Source organism: Schistocerca piceifrons, chromosome 5 (genome assembly GCF_021461385.2).
Source record: "Schistocerca piceifrons isolate TAMUIC-IGC-003096 chromosome 5, iqSchPice1.1, whole genome shotgun sequence".
NCBI lineage: Eukaryota > Metazoa > Arthropoda > Insecta > Orthoptera > Acrididae > Schistocerca > Schistocerca piceifrons.
In genome coordinates, this window is record NC_060142.1 from 47,159,406 (window position 1) to 47,175,289 (window position 15,884).

A 15,884-nucleotide genomic window follows, 5' to 3' on the forward strand; every position below is an offset into this window, starting at 1 on the left:
TATCCATCAGAATATTTAATTTTATACCTCAGTGGGTAAATGTCACAGGTTGTGAACTGCTGACCTATGTCGACCGTTGGTACGTTCATTTTACTCCGGTAAGAAATAAAAAGTTATGAGAATAGAACAGAAGCATTGCAGAGTGACCAGACAAAGTCACAAGTAGGAGATAAAACAGGTGCTGATTTGTGTCGAAACACATTTTTAAAAAAGGAGGGTTGCGACGCCACACAGTAGCCAAACCTGCTGGGGAATGTAGCACGTGGTCACGACTGCGTGTCCGGTGACAGTTGTGTGACAATGCTAGGATCGAGATGATGCGTCAGGGCGCCACTGCTGCTGGTCAGAATGTTAAATCAGTGTTGTAAATTCGACAGTCATAGCTGTGCATAGCTCGACCCTGACGTAACACACTCCTGTTGATAATGATACACGACCTAGCGGAGTTGGCACATTGGTCTCGCATTCGGGAGGACGACGGTTGAAACCCGCGTCCGGCCATCCTGATTTGGATTTTCCATGATTTTCATAACTCGCTACAGGCAAATGCCGTGATAGTTTCTTTGAAAGGGCATGGCCTAGTTCTTGCCCCATGCTTCCCTAATCCGATGGGACCGATGACCTTGGTGTTTGGTCTCTTCCCCAAAAATCAACCAACCAACGTTGCAGGCTGAGGCTATGAATCAAAATTTAGACCAGAGCTCATATTCGAACCCTAGTCGCCTGCTTATTAAGCAGATGCAGTAGCCATTAAGCCATACGGGCCCTGATCTTACTACAGCTGCACGGACTGCCGTAGTATGTCTCCCTCCCCAACACAAATTCCAACTCACACCTCAGCTCATTGCTTTTCCCTTTCTAAACCTGCCTCAGTATTGCTGACGTTTTCCAACATTCGAATAGAATTTTAGCAATGATCAAACTGGAGTTAATCCTGCTTGTACCTGAGGTGTAGGTGATATGTTAATTATATACAGCTGATGTTCCTGAGACGTATAGAGTCCCACCTTTATCTATGGTAATGATGTAGGCTGAAACAATGAATTACAAATTGCATCAGTGTCGGGATTTGTTAACTGGTCTCCTGCTTAGTTGGTAGATGCGCTCGAGATTACACTAGACTGGCACCGTGGTTAACACAGCTCTACATATTACTCCAGTACATCTCCCTCCCCGGTACAAATTCTTACTGACACCTCAGCCCTTCACTACATCATTATTGTAGATAAAGGTGAGACTCAACAGTTGTCTAAAACATCAACTGTATTTGATTAATATATCACCTTCATCTCAGGTACAGGCAAGATCAACCCTATTTCGCTTTGCGAAGGTGCTATTGCGACACTGGAGAGCCTCGGCAATACTGATGCGATTTTATGAGAGGAAAAGCAGTGGGCTGTGGCAGGAGTTGGAATTTGCATGGGTAATATGACGGTTGCCTGTGCAGTAGTGGTAGCAGTAGTATCAGAGTGGCGTAACAGCCAGTGCTTCTGCCTAGTAACAAAAAGCCACAGGTTCGAATGCTGACGCTAAGTTGAAACTCTTTGCACCCAACAGCATTATAATCGTAGTTCAAGGTGAGACTCAACATGTCTCAGAAACATCAATTGTATATGATTAATACTCTTCTGTTGCACAAGGCCAGATTTATATTGTACTTAATGTCGGAATTATTTAAACAAAGGATAGACCGAGAAACATCAGATGTGTGCTTGCATAAGATGTCGGTAGCCCCCCAGTCGGCAAAGAGGTTGCAAGAAGATCGATAATAGGTGCCGGATCAAGCACGCCTATTTGATCCGCCAGGGTAGCCGAGAGCACTAATACACTGCTTCCTGGACTCAGGTAGGCGAGCCGGCCCCGCATCGAATCCACGGAATAACGACGAGGATCAGTAAGCTGGCCAGCATCGATGTGGTTTTTAGGCCGCTTTCAACATCCCACTAGGTGAATACCGGGCTGGTCCCCACGTTCCGCCTCAGTTACACGACTCGCAGGCATTTGAAGACATTCGCACTATTTCATGGCTTACACTAGATGCAGACATTTGGGGTACACTACTTATGACCCGGGGGGGTCGAATGGCGTCAGGAAGGGCATCTGGCCACCTTCTACAACTAACACTGCCGAATCCGTAATAAGAAGGCCGACCCCGCGTTGGCGCGGGACAAAGGCCGAAGAAAGAAATAAATCAAGCATGCCTGTCAGGAGAGAGGTCAAAGACAAACTCGCAAGCAATGCACCGCCAACGCCCTCTCAACTGCAAGTATTTGATTGCCGCCGCAGACTGGATGGCCCAGTCTGTCACACTAAGGCGCTGCAGTCACGGGCTGTGCGGCTGGTCCCGGCGGAGGTTCGAGTCCTCCCTTGGGCATGGGTGTGTGTGTTTGTCCTTAGGATAATTTAGGTTAAGTAGTGTGTAAGCTTAGGGACTGATGACCTTAGCAGTTAAGTCTCATAAGATTCGACACACATTTGAACATTTTTGAGTCTGTCACAGACAGTTAGCCCAGTCGCAGACAGAGTCGTTCACAGTCGCAGTCAGCTCAGTTACTAGCTGAGTTACTGTTCTCGTTGGGGTCTGCCAGTTCACGTCACCGGCTACAAGAGTGTAGTGCCCATAGTAGGACTTGTAGTTGAACAGCAGTGTGGCTAACGTGAACTATTACAGAAGAGCTTGTACCACAATACATGGATTAGCTGAAGATAAGTAGTTACTTGTTCTTGTAAAAAAAGAACCCTGTTAATACACATGTGCAGTTGTGTTGTAGAAAGGGCATACCGGCCACCAAACAACAGCCTCTCCCTTACTTCTTCTGGTAAAAGACTCAGCAACGACACAGAAATGTGTATTACGTGTAAATAACTGATTTCAGAATATGAGTTTGAATTCGTGATCCAGTAATTCTTTCAGAATATGAGTTTGAATTTGTGTCCCAGTAATTCTTGGTTATGATTTACAGCAAAAATTTTTGTGTGAGAAAAGTTATAAGATTATTAATTTTATGTTTAATATGTAGATCATTTTGATTTAATATCCGAAAATAATTATGAGCAGACAGTATAGAGATCATTGAGCGCACATAAAAATATTTATTTCTTGAAAGGGCTAAAACCTCTAAGTGCAGCTCAGTGTTAGATTCGCATAGCGAACAAGTGATTGTTAACTCGGTCAGATGCAAATACCAGGCCATATATCTGAAATGATAATTAAATGGACACCCTAGCTGCAAACAGGTGTTGAAATACTTCATTGGGGACATGTTGAAAATGTGTGCCCTGTCCGGGACTCGAACCCGGAATCTCCCGCTTACATGGCATGCTTACATGTGTTTCTGAGGAACCGTTTGCTCAAGGTAATTCAACCCATTTGCACTGTTACATTAAGTTGCAGGAAAAGAAACTTTTGAAAGAAGTTCGGAGTGGTCTTGAGTTTATGTTCGGTAGTATTAACGGTGTTTTTGATATTCAGAATTGCCGTAGTCGAAAATCCGCACTCATTTACATTACTAAGTATGATTCTGTATCTATATCCAATTGTGCCCGCGGTGGCTCAGATGGATAGAGCGTCTGCCATGTAAGCAGGAGATTCCGGGTTCGAATCCCGGACGGGGCACACATTTTCAACATGTCCCCAATGAACTATATCAACGCCTGTTTGCAGCTAGGGTGTCCATTTAATTATCATTTCATTTCTAGCAAAGCTGTATGGTCATCCACGGTAACTGTTCTTTCGGGAACAGATACTACCGTCATAAATAACCATATATCTGACATTTCAGTTCAATAGTAAATCACGCATATTCTGGGGATTTAAATATTAGGTTCAACGTTGTGGGTAGTTTCATCTGAACAAGTGAGTTTTACAGTTCCATAAGTGCTCAGGATTGGGTTAAGGTGAACAGACAGCACATAGTTTTAAGAACTTGTATACATCTCCCGATCGGAGAAACACTGCTGACTTACATCGGAAGACAGGTTCAAAAACTCAAAGCTGCTTTTCTTCTATTGGTAGATTTATACACAGTTTTTGACAATGTGAACCGAAAATTCTGAAGGTAGCAGAAATAAAATGCCGAGAGTGAAATTTTATCTGCACCTTGTGGCGACACCAGACTGTAATTGTAATATTTGAAGGACATGTGTAATATCGCAATTTGATACCACACCACAGACGTCAAATTTGGCAAACAAATAGCAAGTTTCTCTCGGATGCCGGTAGCGGCTGCGCATGAACCGGCGGACCCAATAGAGCGCGCCTGGTGAGCGACACCTCCAGACGGCCACCCGCACCTGGAGCCTCACCGTGAGGCTATGCAGCCGCCGTCCAGTCGTGGCTACAACACAATCACGTGTGCTTTATTTCAGAGAACCTCGTCCTCGTTGACGCTGAGACATGGACTCTATTTCTTGCTGCATTATTTGCAATGACTCCTTGTATGCTTGGAGAAATACACTCCTGGAAATGGAAAAAAGAACACATTGACACCGGTGTGTCAGACCCACCATACTTGCTCCGGACACTGCGAGAGGGCTGTACAAGCAATGATCACACGCACGGCACAGCGGACACACCAGGAACCGCGGTGTTGGCCGTCGAATGGCGCTAGCTGCGCAGCGTTTGTGCACCGCCGCCGTCAGTGTCAGCCAGTTTGCCGTGGCATACGGAGCTCCATCGCAGTCTTTAACACTGGTAGCATGCCGCGACAGCGTGGACGTGAACCGTATGTGCAGTTGACGGACTTTGAGCGAGGGCGTATAGTGGGCATGCGGGAGGCCGGGTGGACGTACCGCCGAATTGCTCAACACGTGGGGCGTGAGGTCTCCACAGTACATCGATGTTGTCGCCAGTGGTCGGCGGAAGGTGCACGTGCCCGTCGACCCGGGACCGGACCGCAGCGACGCACGGATGCACGCCAAGACCGTAGGATCCTACGCAGTGCCGTAGGGGACCGCACCGCCACTTCCCAGCAAATTAGGGACACTGTTGCTCCTGGGGTATCGGCGACGACCATTCGCAACCGTCTCCATGAAGCTGGGCTACGGTCCCGCACACCGTTAGCCCGCCTCCAGTGGTGTCGCGACAGGCGTGAATGGAGGGACGAATGGAGACGTGTCGTCTTCAGCGATGAGAGTCGCTTCTGCCTTGGTGCCAATGATGGTCGTATGCGTGTTTGGCGCCGTGCAGGTGAGCACCACAATCAGGACTGCATACGACCGAGGCACACAGGGCCAACACCCGGCATCATGGTGTGGGGAGCGATCTCCTACACTGGCCGTACACCACTGGTGATCGTCGAGGGGACACTGAATAGTGCACGGTACATCCAAACCGTCATCGAACCATCGTTCTACCATTCCTAGACCGGCAAGGGAACTTGCTGTTCCAACAGGACAATGCACGTCCGCATGTATCCCGTGCCACCCAACGTGCTCTAGAAGGTGTAAGTCAACTACCCTGGCCAGCAAGATCTCCGGATCTGTCCCCCATTGAGCATGTTTGGGACTGGATGAAGCGTCGTCTCACGCGGTCTGCACGTCCAGCACGAACGCTGGTCCAACTGAGGCGCCAGGTGGAAATGGCATGGCAAGCCGTTCCACAGGACTACATCCAGCATCTCTACGATCGTCTCCATGGCAGAATAGCAGCCTGCATTCCTGCGAAAGGTGGATATACACTGTACTAGTGCCGACATTGTGCATGCTCTGTTGCCTGTGTCTATGTGCCCGTGGTTCTGTCAGTGTGATCATGTGATGTATCTGACCCCAGGAATGTGTCAATAAAGTTTCCCCTTCCTGGGACAATGAATTCACGGTGTTCTTATTTCAATTTCCAGGAGTTTATAAGTAAATCATTTGTTTACTGTGTTAACTACTAATGTGCGGCTGGTCCCGGTGGAGGTTCGAGTCGTCCCTCGGGCGTGGGTGTGTGTGTTTGTTCTTAGGATAATTTAGGTTATGTAGCGTGTAATCTTAGGGACTGATGACCTTAGCAGTTAAGTCCCATAAAATTTCACACACATTTGAACATTTTGAACGAAACATTTCTGCTTCAGCTTTCTTATTATGACAGTTGACGCATCTGGAGCCCACCTCTCGCTTCATTGTGTATGAAGTCATGCACAACATACCTGGCGACGAGTCATCGCGCCTGCCAAGGCGGGGCCATCTTCAAGTCATCAATTTTTCTTCCTTTTCTTTCAGTTTTTTCTTGCTTTTTTTTAGTTGCTTGTCTTTTGTGTTCCCAGTGTTTGGCTTGCCTGTGGCCCTTATGTTCTAGATTTCCAAGTTGCTGCTTTTGCACCCCCCTTTTTCCTCTTTGTGATATATTGGCTGCTTGTATTTGTGCACTGTTCGAAAGATTATGGCTACGGCGCCGCAGTCGTCTGCTTTGCCGCTTGCAGTTGACGTAACTCAGTTTCTTCAGTTTCAGAGTCAACAAATGGCGCCCGTGCTTTCACGTGATGAATCACTTGATGACGGGCCGGTCACGGTGGCCGAGCGGTTCTAGGCGCTACAGTCCGGAACCGCGCGACTGCTACGGTCGCAGGTTCGAATCCTACCTCGGGCATGGATGTGTGTGATGTCCTTAGGTTAAACTTCCTGGCAGATTAAAACTGTGTGCCCGACCGAGACTAGAACTCGGGACCTTTCCCTTTCGCGGGCAAGTGCTCTACCATCTGAGCTACCGAAGCACGACTTACGCCCGGTCTCACAGCCTCACTTCTGCCAGTATCTCGTCTCAGATGGTAGAGCACTTGCCCGCGAAAGGTAAAGGTCCCGAGTTCGAGTCACGGTCGGGCACACAGTTTTAATCTGCCAGGAAGTTTCATATCAGCGCACACTCCGCTGCAGAGTAAAAATCTAATTCTGCAAACATCCCCCAGGCTGTGGCTAAGCCATGTCTCCGCAATATCCTTTCTCTCAGGAGTGCTAGTTCTGCAAGGTTCGCAGGAGAGCTTCTGTAAAGTTTGGAAGGTAGGAGACGAGATACTGGCAGAACTAAAGCTGTGAGACCGGGCGTGAGTCGTGCTTCGGTAGCTCAGATGGTAGAGCACTTGCCCGCGAAAGGCAAAAGTCCCGAGTTCGAGTCTCGGTCGGGCACACAGTTCTAATGTGCCAGGAAGTTTCATATCAGCGCACACTCCGCTGCAGAGTGAAAATCTCATTCTGGAAACGTCCTTAGGTTAGTTAGGTATAAGTAGTTCTAAGTTCTAGGGGACTGATGAGCTCAGATGTTAAGTCCCATAGTGCTCAGAGCCATTTGAATCATTTTTTGAACAAGACACCCGACCGAGGGGTAGTGTCACCGTCTGCATCGCCTGCGTATGTGCGGCTATTTCGTGAGTTTGACGAGGCGAAGAAGACTGGACAGGGGGACCTTGCACCATTCTGCGTACTCATTGCAGCGCATCACACCTGAGGTACTGACAAGCATTCTTATTTTTGGACCCTGGCACGAGTGACTAATTGTAAGCTGTACGCCAACCTTTTCCCCTCATCCCTCCCCCTGTACTAATACCATATGAGGACCAATGGCAGGCGCCTGCGAAGTACAGGGTGATTAAAAAAGAATACCACAACTTTAGGAATTTAAAACTCTGCAACGACAAAAGGCAGAGCTAAGCACTATCTGTCGGCGAATTAAGGGAGCTATAAAGTTTCATTTAGTTGTACATTTGTTCGCTTGAGGCGCTGTTGACTAGGTGTCAGCGTCAGTTGATGCTAAGATGGCGACCGCTCAACAGAAAGCTTTTTGTGTTATTGAGTACGGCAGAAGTGAATCGACAACAGTTGTTTAGCGTGCATTTCGAACGAAGTATGGTGTTAAACCTCATGATAGGTGGTGTATTAAACGTTGGTATAAACAGTTTAAAGAGAATGGGTGTTTGTGCAAAGGGAAAAGTTCTGGATGGCCGAGAACGAGTGATGAAAATGTAGCACGCATCCAGCAAGCATTTGATCGCAGCCCAGGAAAATCGACTCGCAGAGCTAGCAGAGAGCTGCAAATTCCACAATGAACTGTATGGAGAGTCCTACGAAACAGGTTAGTTATGAAACCTTATTGTCTGAAATTGGTTCAAACACTGTCTGCAGCTGATAAGATTAAAAGAATCGATTTCTGTGATTTTATCCTTGCTCAAATGGAAACAGATGAATCTTTCGTTTCAAAGATGGTGTTTAGTGATGAAGCAACTTTCCACACTAACGGGAAAGTCAACCGTCACAATGTCTGTATATGGGGCACTGAGAATCCGCGGGAAACAACTCAGTATGAACGTGACTCGCCTAAGATGAACGTTTTCTGTGCCATTTCAGCCAATAAAGTTTTTGGTCCCTTTTTCTTCGAAGGTGCTACTGTAACTGGACTACAGTATCTGGAGATGTTAGAGAATTGGCTGTTCCCTCAGCTCGAACAAGAAGCACAACAATTCATATTTCAGCAGGATGGAGCGCCACCACATTGGCACTTATCTGTCCGTAACTACCTGAACGTCAACTACCCGAGGCTATGGATCGGCCGCCAGGCAGCCCGTGACAGAGCACTTCATCACTAGCCTCCAAGAAGCCCTGATCTTACCCCCTGAGATTTTTTCTTATGGGGGTATGTTAAGGATATGGTGTTTCGGCCACCTCTCCCAGCCACCATTGATGATTTGAAACGAGAAATAACAGCAGCTATCCAAACTGTTACGCCTGATATGCTACAGAGAGTGTGGAACGAGTTGGAGTATCGGGTTGATATTGCTCAAGTGTCTGGAGGGGGCCATATTGGACACCTCTGAACTTGTTTTTGAGTGAAAAAAAAAACCTTTTTAAATACTCTTTGTAATGATGAATAACAGAAGGTTATATTATGTTTCTTTCATTAAATACACATTTTTAAAGTTGTGTTATTCTTTTTGAATCACCCTGTATTATGAGAAGACAGATATACCTTCACATCAGATGACATCGCAATTGCCAGTAATGGATACCATCAGCTGTAGAGTGGAATGACGACAATGAAAATATGTGCCAGACCGAGACTCTAACCCGAGTTTCCCGCTTATCGCGGCGGTCGCCTCACCATTTGGTTATCCGTGTACGGCCCATGGCCAGACCAAAACTCCCATATGTGGTCAACCACAAGCGGGAAATTCGGGTTCGAGTCCCGGTCCGGCACAAATTTTCATTGTCATCATTCCATGCTAAAGCTGATGGTAGTCATTATTCGCAATTGGGAATTCATCTGACATGTTTCGTAACGGCTGTGGTCGCCGTAGTGCATTGTCATCACAATAACACAGGCAATGCAATATCGTAGTTACACCTTCAGTGGGTGACTGAATTTCAACGTCTTAATAGACAGTGTAGATTCAAATGTGACTGTGGCAAACACTACAGTCATGCAATGATTCGTGATGTCATCACGCACAGTGCACTTGACTCTCGAATTCAGGAACAGATTCGTAAATATCCAGACCCTTCCTCCCAACAGGTTCTGCGGATTGTGGCCGTTTAAGATTCCTGTGAAAGTGCAGTAGGCGGTTTTGAGATGGCGCCTGTTTGTTCTGTAGACAGGCATGTCTAACAGGCCTCGCAGCCAGCTCGCAAATAGGAGCCAGCTGGCCACAGCTGGCCACGTAAGCACTTGACACATGCGGCACAAGGTGTGAAACCGCGTCCTCACTGCACGTTGGCACATTATCGACAATTTTGCCCCTTTCTTGTGTCAAACGGTAGCATGTACAGCCTGTGTTCTAACAGAAGCGTAAGGCATCTCCTTCACGCAAATTTAAGTCACAAAATAGCGTGTAGTGTGTTTTCAAAGCCCCACAATGTCGGTAGTGCAAAACAGCAGTGCAATAGCCGTTCAGTTGGTTGGTTTGGGGAAGGAGACCAGACAGCGTGGTCATCGGTCTCATCGGATTAGGGAAGGATGGGGAAGGAAGTCGGCCATGCCCGTTCAGAGGAACCATCCCGGCGTTTGCCTGGAGTGATTTAGGGAAATCACGGAAAACCTAAATCAGGATGGCCGGACGCGGGATTGAACCGCCGTCCTCCCGAATGCGAGTCCAGTGCCTAACCACTGCGCCACCTCGCTCGGTAATAGCCGTTCAGAAAAGGCTCCCAACTTATCTGCAGGGCTACAACAAGACAACAAACTTTTCGTGTCTCTTACTATTGCTGGACTGTCAGTCCCTTTGAAACTCGACACTGGAGTTACAGTGACTTTGCACACATGTAGCATTTACGAATTGCTTGGCAAACATAAGTTGTGCACATCGCGCCGTACGCTGACAGCGTGCAGCGGTCAAGGCATTCCTGTCTTAGGCACTTGTAGCCCTCCTGCAACTTTCCCATATGCGACGAGGACTGTGACATTTACAGTGCTTTCCTTACAAGACAGTGCTAATGTTCTCGGTGATCACTCCTTTGATTTGTTTGGGTTAAGGGGAGCGACAGGATGGAGGTCGAGAAAACTCGAATTTTTTTTATTACGGAATTCGAATATATATACATTGAAGAGTTATTCCCGAAAATAATATGCACGAACTTCAGAAACTGACGATCCTGTGAGCGGTTGAAGTCCGGCACGCCACAAGTTGTTATCGGTGCCATCACCCATATTTATACCGATTGGAGTAAACCTGATTTCCTGCAGCGTTGTTTGGGTGGTTTTTGTTGTGACTTGGCGAGACAGCCAAGCCACTACGAGGTAGCCGAAAGGGCACGCTTTTAAGCTCACGCAGGCTGGCGTGAGGTCTGGAACAGTTAAAGGATTTGAGTCTAGCAAATAAAGTACGTAGCTGTTGGAATACTTAACTTTTATCCGTAATTGGTGAACATCGGTCTGACGGTACATGCATCACAAGATAAATAGCAACTGATAATGGCGCCTTGCTAGGTCGTAGCAAATGACGTAGCTGAAGGCTATGCTAACTATCGTCTCGGCAAATGAGAGCGTAATTTGTCAGTGAACCATCGCTAGCAAAGTCGGCTGTAATACCGGGCGAGTGCTAGGAAGTCTCTCTAGACCTGCCGTGTGGCGGAGCTCGGTCTGCAATCACTGACAGTGGCGACACGCGGGTCCGACATATACCAACGGACCGCGGCCGATTTAAAGGCTACCACCTAGCAAGTGTGGTGTCTGGCGGTGACACCACAGATTTACTCAAAATGTGCACGAAAATTTCAATAGTCTCATTTGGAGACAATTTCCAAAAATAAGATCCAGCCGAAGCGAAACTGTCAACATTGCTTGGTATTTGCCAGCACGTCCCTTCAATGTAGGCCATACTGCATCACTGCACGGCGATGAAATGAGCAGATTCTGTGGAGACGCCAGCGGCTATGTGCTCAGGGCTCTGAAAACGAAAATGAGGGGTTATCAGGTCAAACCAGCAGAAAGCTGCCATCCAGTAGCCGGGGTTATAGTTATTATGGACCGGACATCGATGAAATCCCTTAAGTTTCCAGCTTTGTCTTTTTTTTGTGTGTGATAAATACTTGTCAAACTTTAAACGCGTTTTTCTCAAATTCATGTTTATCGGCATGTTTGTCGTCGCCCACGCTACAATTTAATGCGACTTTGATGAATTTTGTTCTTCCTTGAAGCAAACCGAACTCTCTTCAGTTCATCGTAGCCGATTTTTTTATGTGAATATTTAAGGGGTTTTTTTTTGGCACAAAAGAGGGGTCCAAAATAGGGCCATTTTCTTCAGATATCTAGCTATAATTTCGCGAAACATAGTTTTTCTGCAAATCCTTACGAAGTACTAAAACTACAAAATAATGGCTCTGAGCACTATGGGACTCAACTGCTGTGGTCATAAGTCCCCTAGAACTTAGAACTACTTAAACCTAACTAACCTAAGGACATCACACACATACATGCCCGAGGCAGGATTCGAACCTGCGACCGTAGCGGGCGTGCGGTTCCAGACTGTAGCGCCTTTAACCGCTCGGCCACTCCGGCCGGCCTTAAACATTCAGGACAAAGTACATTTTGTTTCTTCGTTCGATCATTGGGACAGTATTGCGCAGTTATGTGCAGAATATTGGGCTTTGTTTTCTGAGGGTTCAGGCAAAGCCAATAATTTTGTTGCTTATGTCTCAATGAAGGACTACGCTCTTTGTTAGAGCTCGTCTAGTCCCTCAGACTCTTCGAGAACATGTGACTGAGGTACTTACTGCTTCCAAGACAGTGGAGTCTTAGCACCCATTACTGACAGTCAGTGGACGTTCCCTCCTGTTATTCTAAAGAAGCCGTCCGGCAGACTACTGTTGTCCGCCGATTTTTTTTTTTAAAAAAAGGCTTCGAACCTCAAATAATGACTGTTGTACCTTGCCACACCCGGAAGAATTGATGGATAACTTGGGTGCTGGTCGTTACTTTTCCAAAATTGATTTGCGCGAGATTATTTGCAAATTCCTCTGGGTGAGCAGTCGCATGAGATTTTCGTCATTACCTCTCATCTGAATCACTTCAAATTTTTGAGCTTGCCGTTTGGCAGTATTTCCATACCAGCCAGATTTCAGTGTTTTCTGGAGTATCTGACTGTAAAAGTTTGTAACGCATTACTATCTTTACGACGTTTCTCATCGAGCCATATACGTTAGCTCGCATTTCTAGCTGCTTCTCTCACTCAAATAATGATAAAAATTCAGAAATTCAGGGTCGCTACCAGCCCAAGCCGTTCCTAATCATGTAGAAAAAGACGGAGCTGTAAAATTACTAGTTTAATTAATTTTATGATTTAATTACAAGTATGCAAATTTCTGTAAGTAGCCAGATAAATAGCACTCCATGTCGTCCATGAAGCAACTTCATTAATTCAGGATTGGAAATCGGAGTAAGTGGGTAAGATCAACACCACAAAATTTATCTTTCACGTAGATTATTTATTGTATCTAAGTATTTGGTTGCACATCCTAACTACACATAACTGGTGCCTGACTAGAAATATTTAAGTAAGAATTACGTGAGAATTGTAACACAGCACAATTTTACTACAGCAATAAGATACACAGAAAACTGGGTGGGAGACAATGATACTATCATCTCCTTTGGATTCATACCATGAAAATATCTCAGAGAGATTCGCATTACGATTCTCCGCATGGACTATTCTGGACAGAGTTGGTGCGATAATTACCCAACGTACTAACTGCGTCTGCTACTTGCAAACGGCCGAACTAGAGCACGTGGTGCATTCCGAATCACACTGTTGTGTTGTTTTGTAGAAAGGGCACGAAAGAACAGATATTCTTGCAGAAATTATAGCTCAATAAACAAGCAAACTGTTAAAATAAATCCTATTGCGGTGCCGTGGTGTACCAGAAGGGTCATTGATTGCCAAACACGTGGCACAAAATCGACACACAAAGACAAAATCAACTTCCACAAAATATAAGATTAATAATCATTAAAAATCATACTCGTTTCGACACAGTATTACACTCACGTACGGTTGAAGTAATCTTAACCAACTTTTCCTAATCAGATTTACCGTTTTAAAATCTACTTCATCGTTGTTCAATAATGAACAAAGTAACTTCCACACTTTTAACTCAAACACTCAACAATCGCCTACTTAAAATAATATAATTATGGCAAATTCTTAAGTATTTCAACAGTTAAACATAAAGAAGTCCTAACTCAACCTGCTTCCTATCACCTGAAACCTCCCTTAAGAGCTACGACCCGTACTCACCAAGCGTTCACCGAAGAGTGCCGCTTTCTCTTTGGAGATTACCTAGCTCCCCGTGCAGCGGAAGCTACCAGAGGGGTATCCCTCCGTCAACAACCTCACACACAAAAACAGCCTTCGACTAAGATGGGTAAACCTCTGTTCAGGCATTGGAAACCTAAGTTGGTCATCCTGTGCTCTCCTTCGAACGAGAAGCAACATCGTCTGCTCCCAGCAGACGATGACAAACTCAGCGTTTCCCACAAAACAAAACCGAAACCCCACATTAAAACACACATACAATATTCAATAGGCCTCATTTGAGTGCTCAATCTTTCTGGAATCTCTCTGGAAGAGATCATGAATTGTGCTAAAAGCAGGCAGTAAAGTGAATAAGTTGTACCGAATTCGACAAGCGTCTTATGAAACGACTTCACAGTGACGTTTCAAGTTCCTTTTTGCTCAAATTATTTAGATGAGACTGTCGTCTCAGATCGCACTCCTGAAACTTCGCACTCTGTTTCAAGTGTTGTCTGCAACTGGTCTCAAATATAACACAGATAAATGAATGTTTTTTCAAACTGAACCTGAATACCTAGGACATATCATAAATAACCAGGGTCTCCACCCATTGCAATCACATTTGCCTGCTATGCGCGACATTTCACCCCACACAATGTGCAGGAATTGCACTCTGTGTTAGGGAAGCTTACGAATTACACTAGATTTATTCCTAACGCCGCTGAAATCGCGGCTCCCTAGCATATCTTGCGCAGGAAGGATGTTCCTTTTGTTTCGTCGTAAGAGTGTCAGTCTGCTTTCCGGAACTTGAAACGTGCTTTGCATAGTGATCGATGCCTTGTTTACTTTGATACAACCAAACCTGTGGATGTTTCCTCTTACAGCATCGATACACTTTAGTCACGTAAATCCGATTCTGTTGACAGGACGATTGCCTTTGCTTAGAAATTGTTGAACAAAGCTCCAGATTCTGCATTCGGCGAGTCCTCTGCTTCTTGTTGCTACATTGACGCACAAGACGCAGGTGTTTTGCTTAATTTACCGCTTAACCACGGGGAAATCGCCCAGGCCACTCCAGCGTATCATGATTTGCATATTGTGTTGCACTACGTCGACACTGGTTGGCCGCATTCACCCAGACGAATTTTTAGCTCGGTGGTTCGCTGATATTTTGTCCATCGGCACGCCCTTGCGGTTCACCAGGGGGTCATTTTGCTCTGCACCGATAATGACCAGTCGCGTGTTGTGGTACCCCCAGGCTCTAAGGCCTGACGTGCTTCGTTTGCTACACCAAGGACACTGGGACATCGTTGGCAATACCCAGTTGTCGCGAAGTTATTGCACTTGTCACTGTCTGAATTTGCAAATCAAGCAGTTGACTTCTCAGTGGCTAGCCTGTGCTGAACATCAGTCAGCCCCGCCTGAGCAGTTTTTTGAATGGCTGAAAACTCAAGCACCTTCGCAACGTTTACACTTGAATTTTGCGATCCTGTCTGGAATACGCTTTGGCTCATTGTCGTTGACGCTTTCAGAAAATTTCCCTTCGTGATTCCTATGCGCTGTGCTACAGGTCGTTTCACAATCCAGGTCTTGTTGTTGACGTGTAGGCTCGTTTGCCTGAAGTGGTTGACAACGGAGCTCCTCCTGTTGCCGCCGGGTTTGGACAGTTTTGTACAGCCTCCGGAGCCAACCACATCACAAGTGGACCATTCCATCCGTAATCCAGCGGTGAATATGACCCTTTGTACGTACATTTAAGCAACAGATGGTCAAACTTCGCTCCTTCCACGCACGTTATCAAGCTCTATTAATGTTCTCCTCTTTCTGTCACTTCCATCCAAGCAGTGGACCATCGCCGGCTAAGCTGTTATACGGTCGGCGAAAGCGCACTTTGCTTCAGCTGTTGTACCCACCACAGCGGGCGGTGCCCATTCCGCGCAGAGAGGCTAAGTATCACACGATTAGGTCTGTACTATTTTCGTCGTCACTGTAGAGTATTGCCCCGTAAAAGCAAGGGAGAGGATGTTGTCATGGGTATCTGGTATCCTCTTTCTACAACAAAAATGCACCCATGGTTTACCACGGCTCTTTATTTACATGAACAGACAGTTGTTACTTAACTTAAATAGAGTCCATGAGTTGTGGTTCAAGCTCCTCAGTAATAGTCCTCTTGCACACAATATCGGT

At 46.1% G+C, this 15,884-nt stretch overlaps 1 non-coding gene across 1 annotated transcript; it reads left to right on the top strand.

Moving 5' to 3' along the window:
* Positions 1–3,541: 3,541 nt before the first annotated feature.
* Trnat-ugu lies at positions 3,542–3,616 on the top strand. The gene has a single exon. It is a non-coding gene; the product is annotated as a tRNA-Thr (tRNA).
* The last annotated feature ends 12,268 nt before the right edge of the window (positions 3,617–15,884 follow it).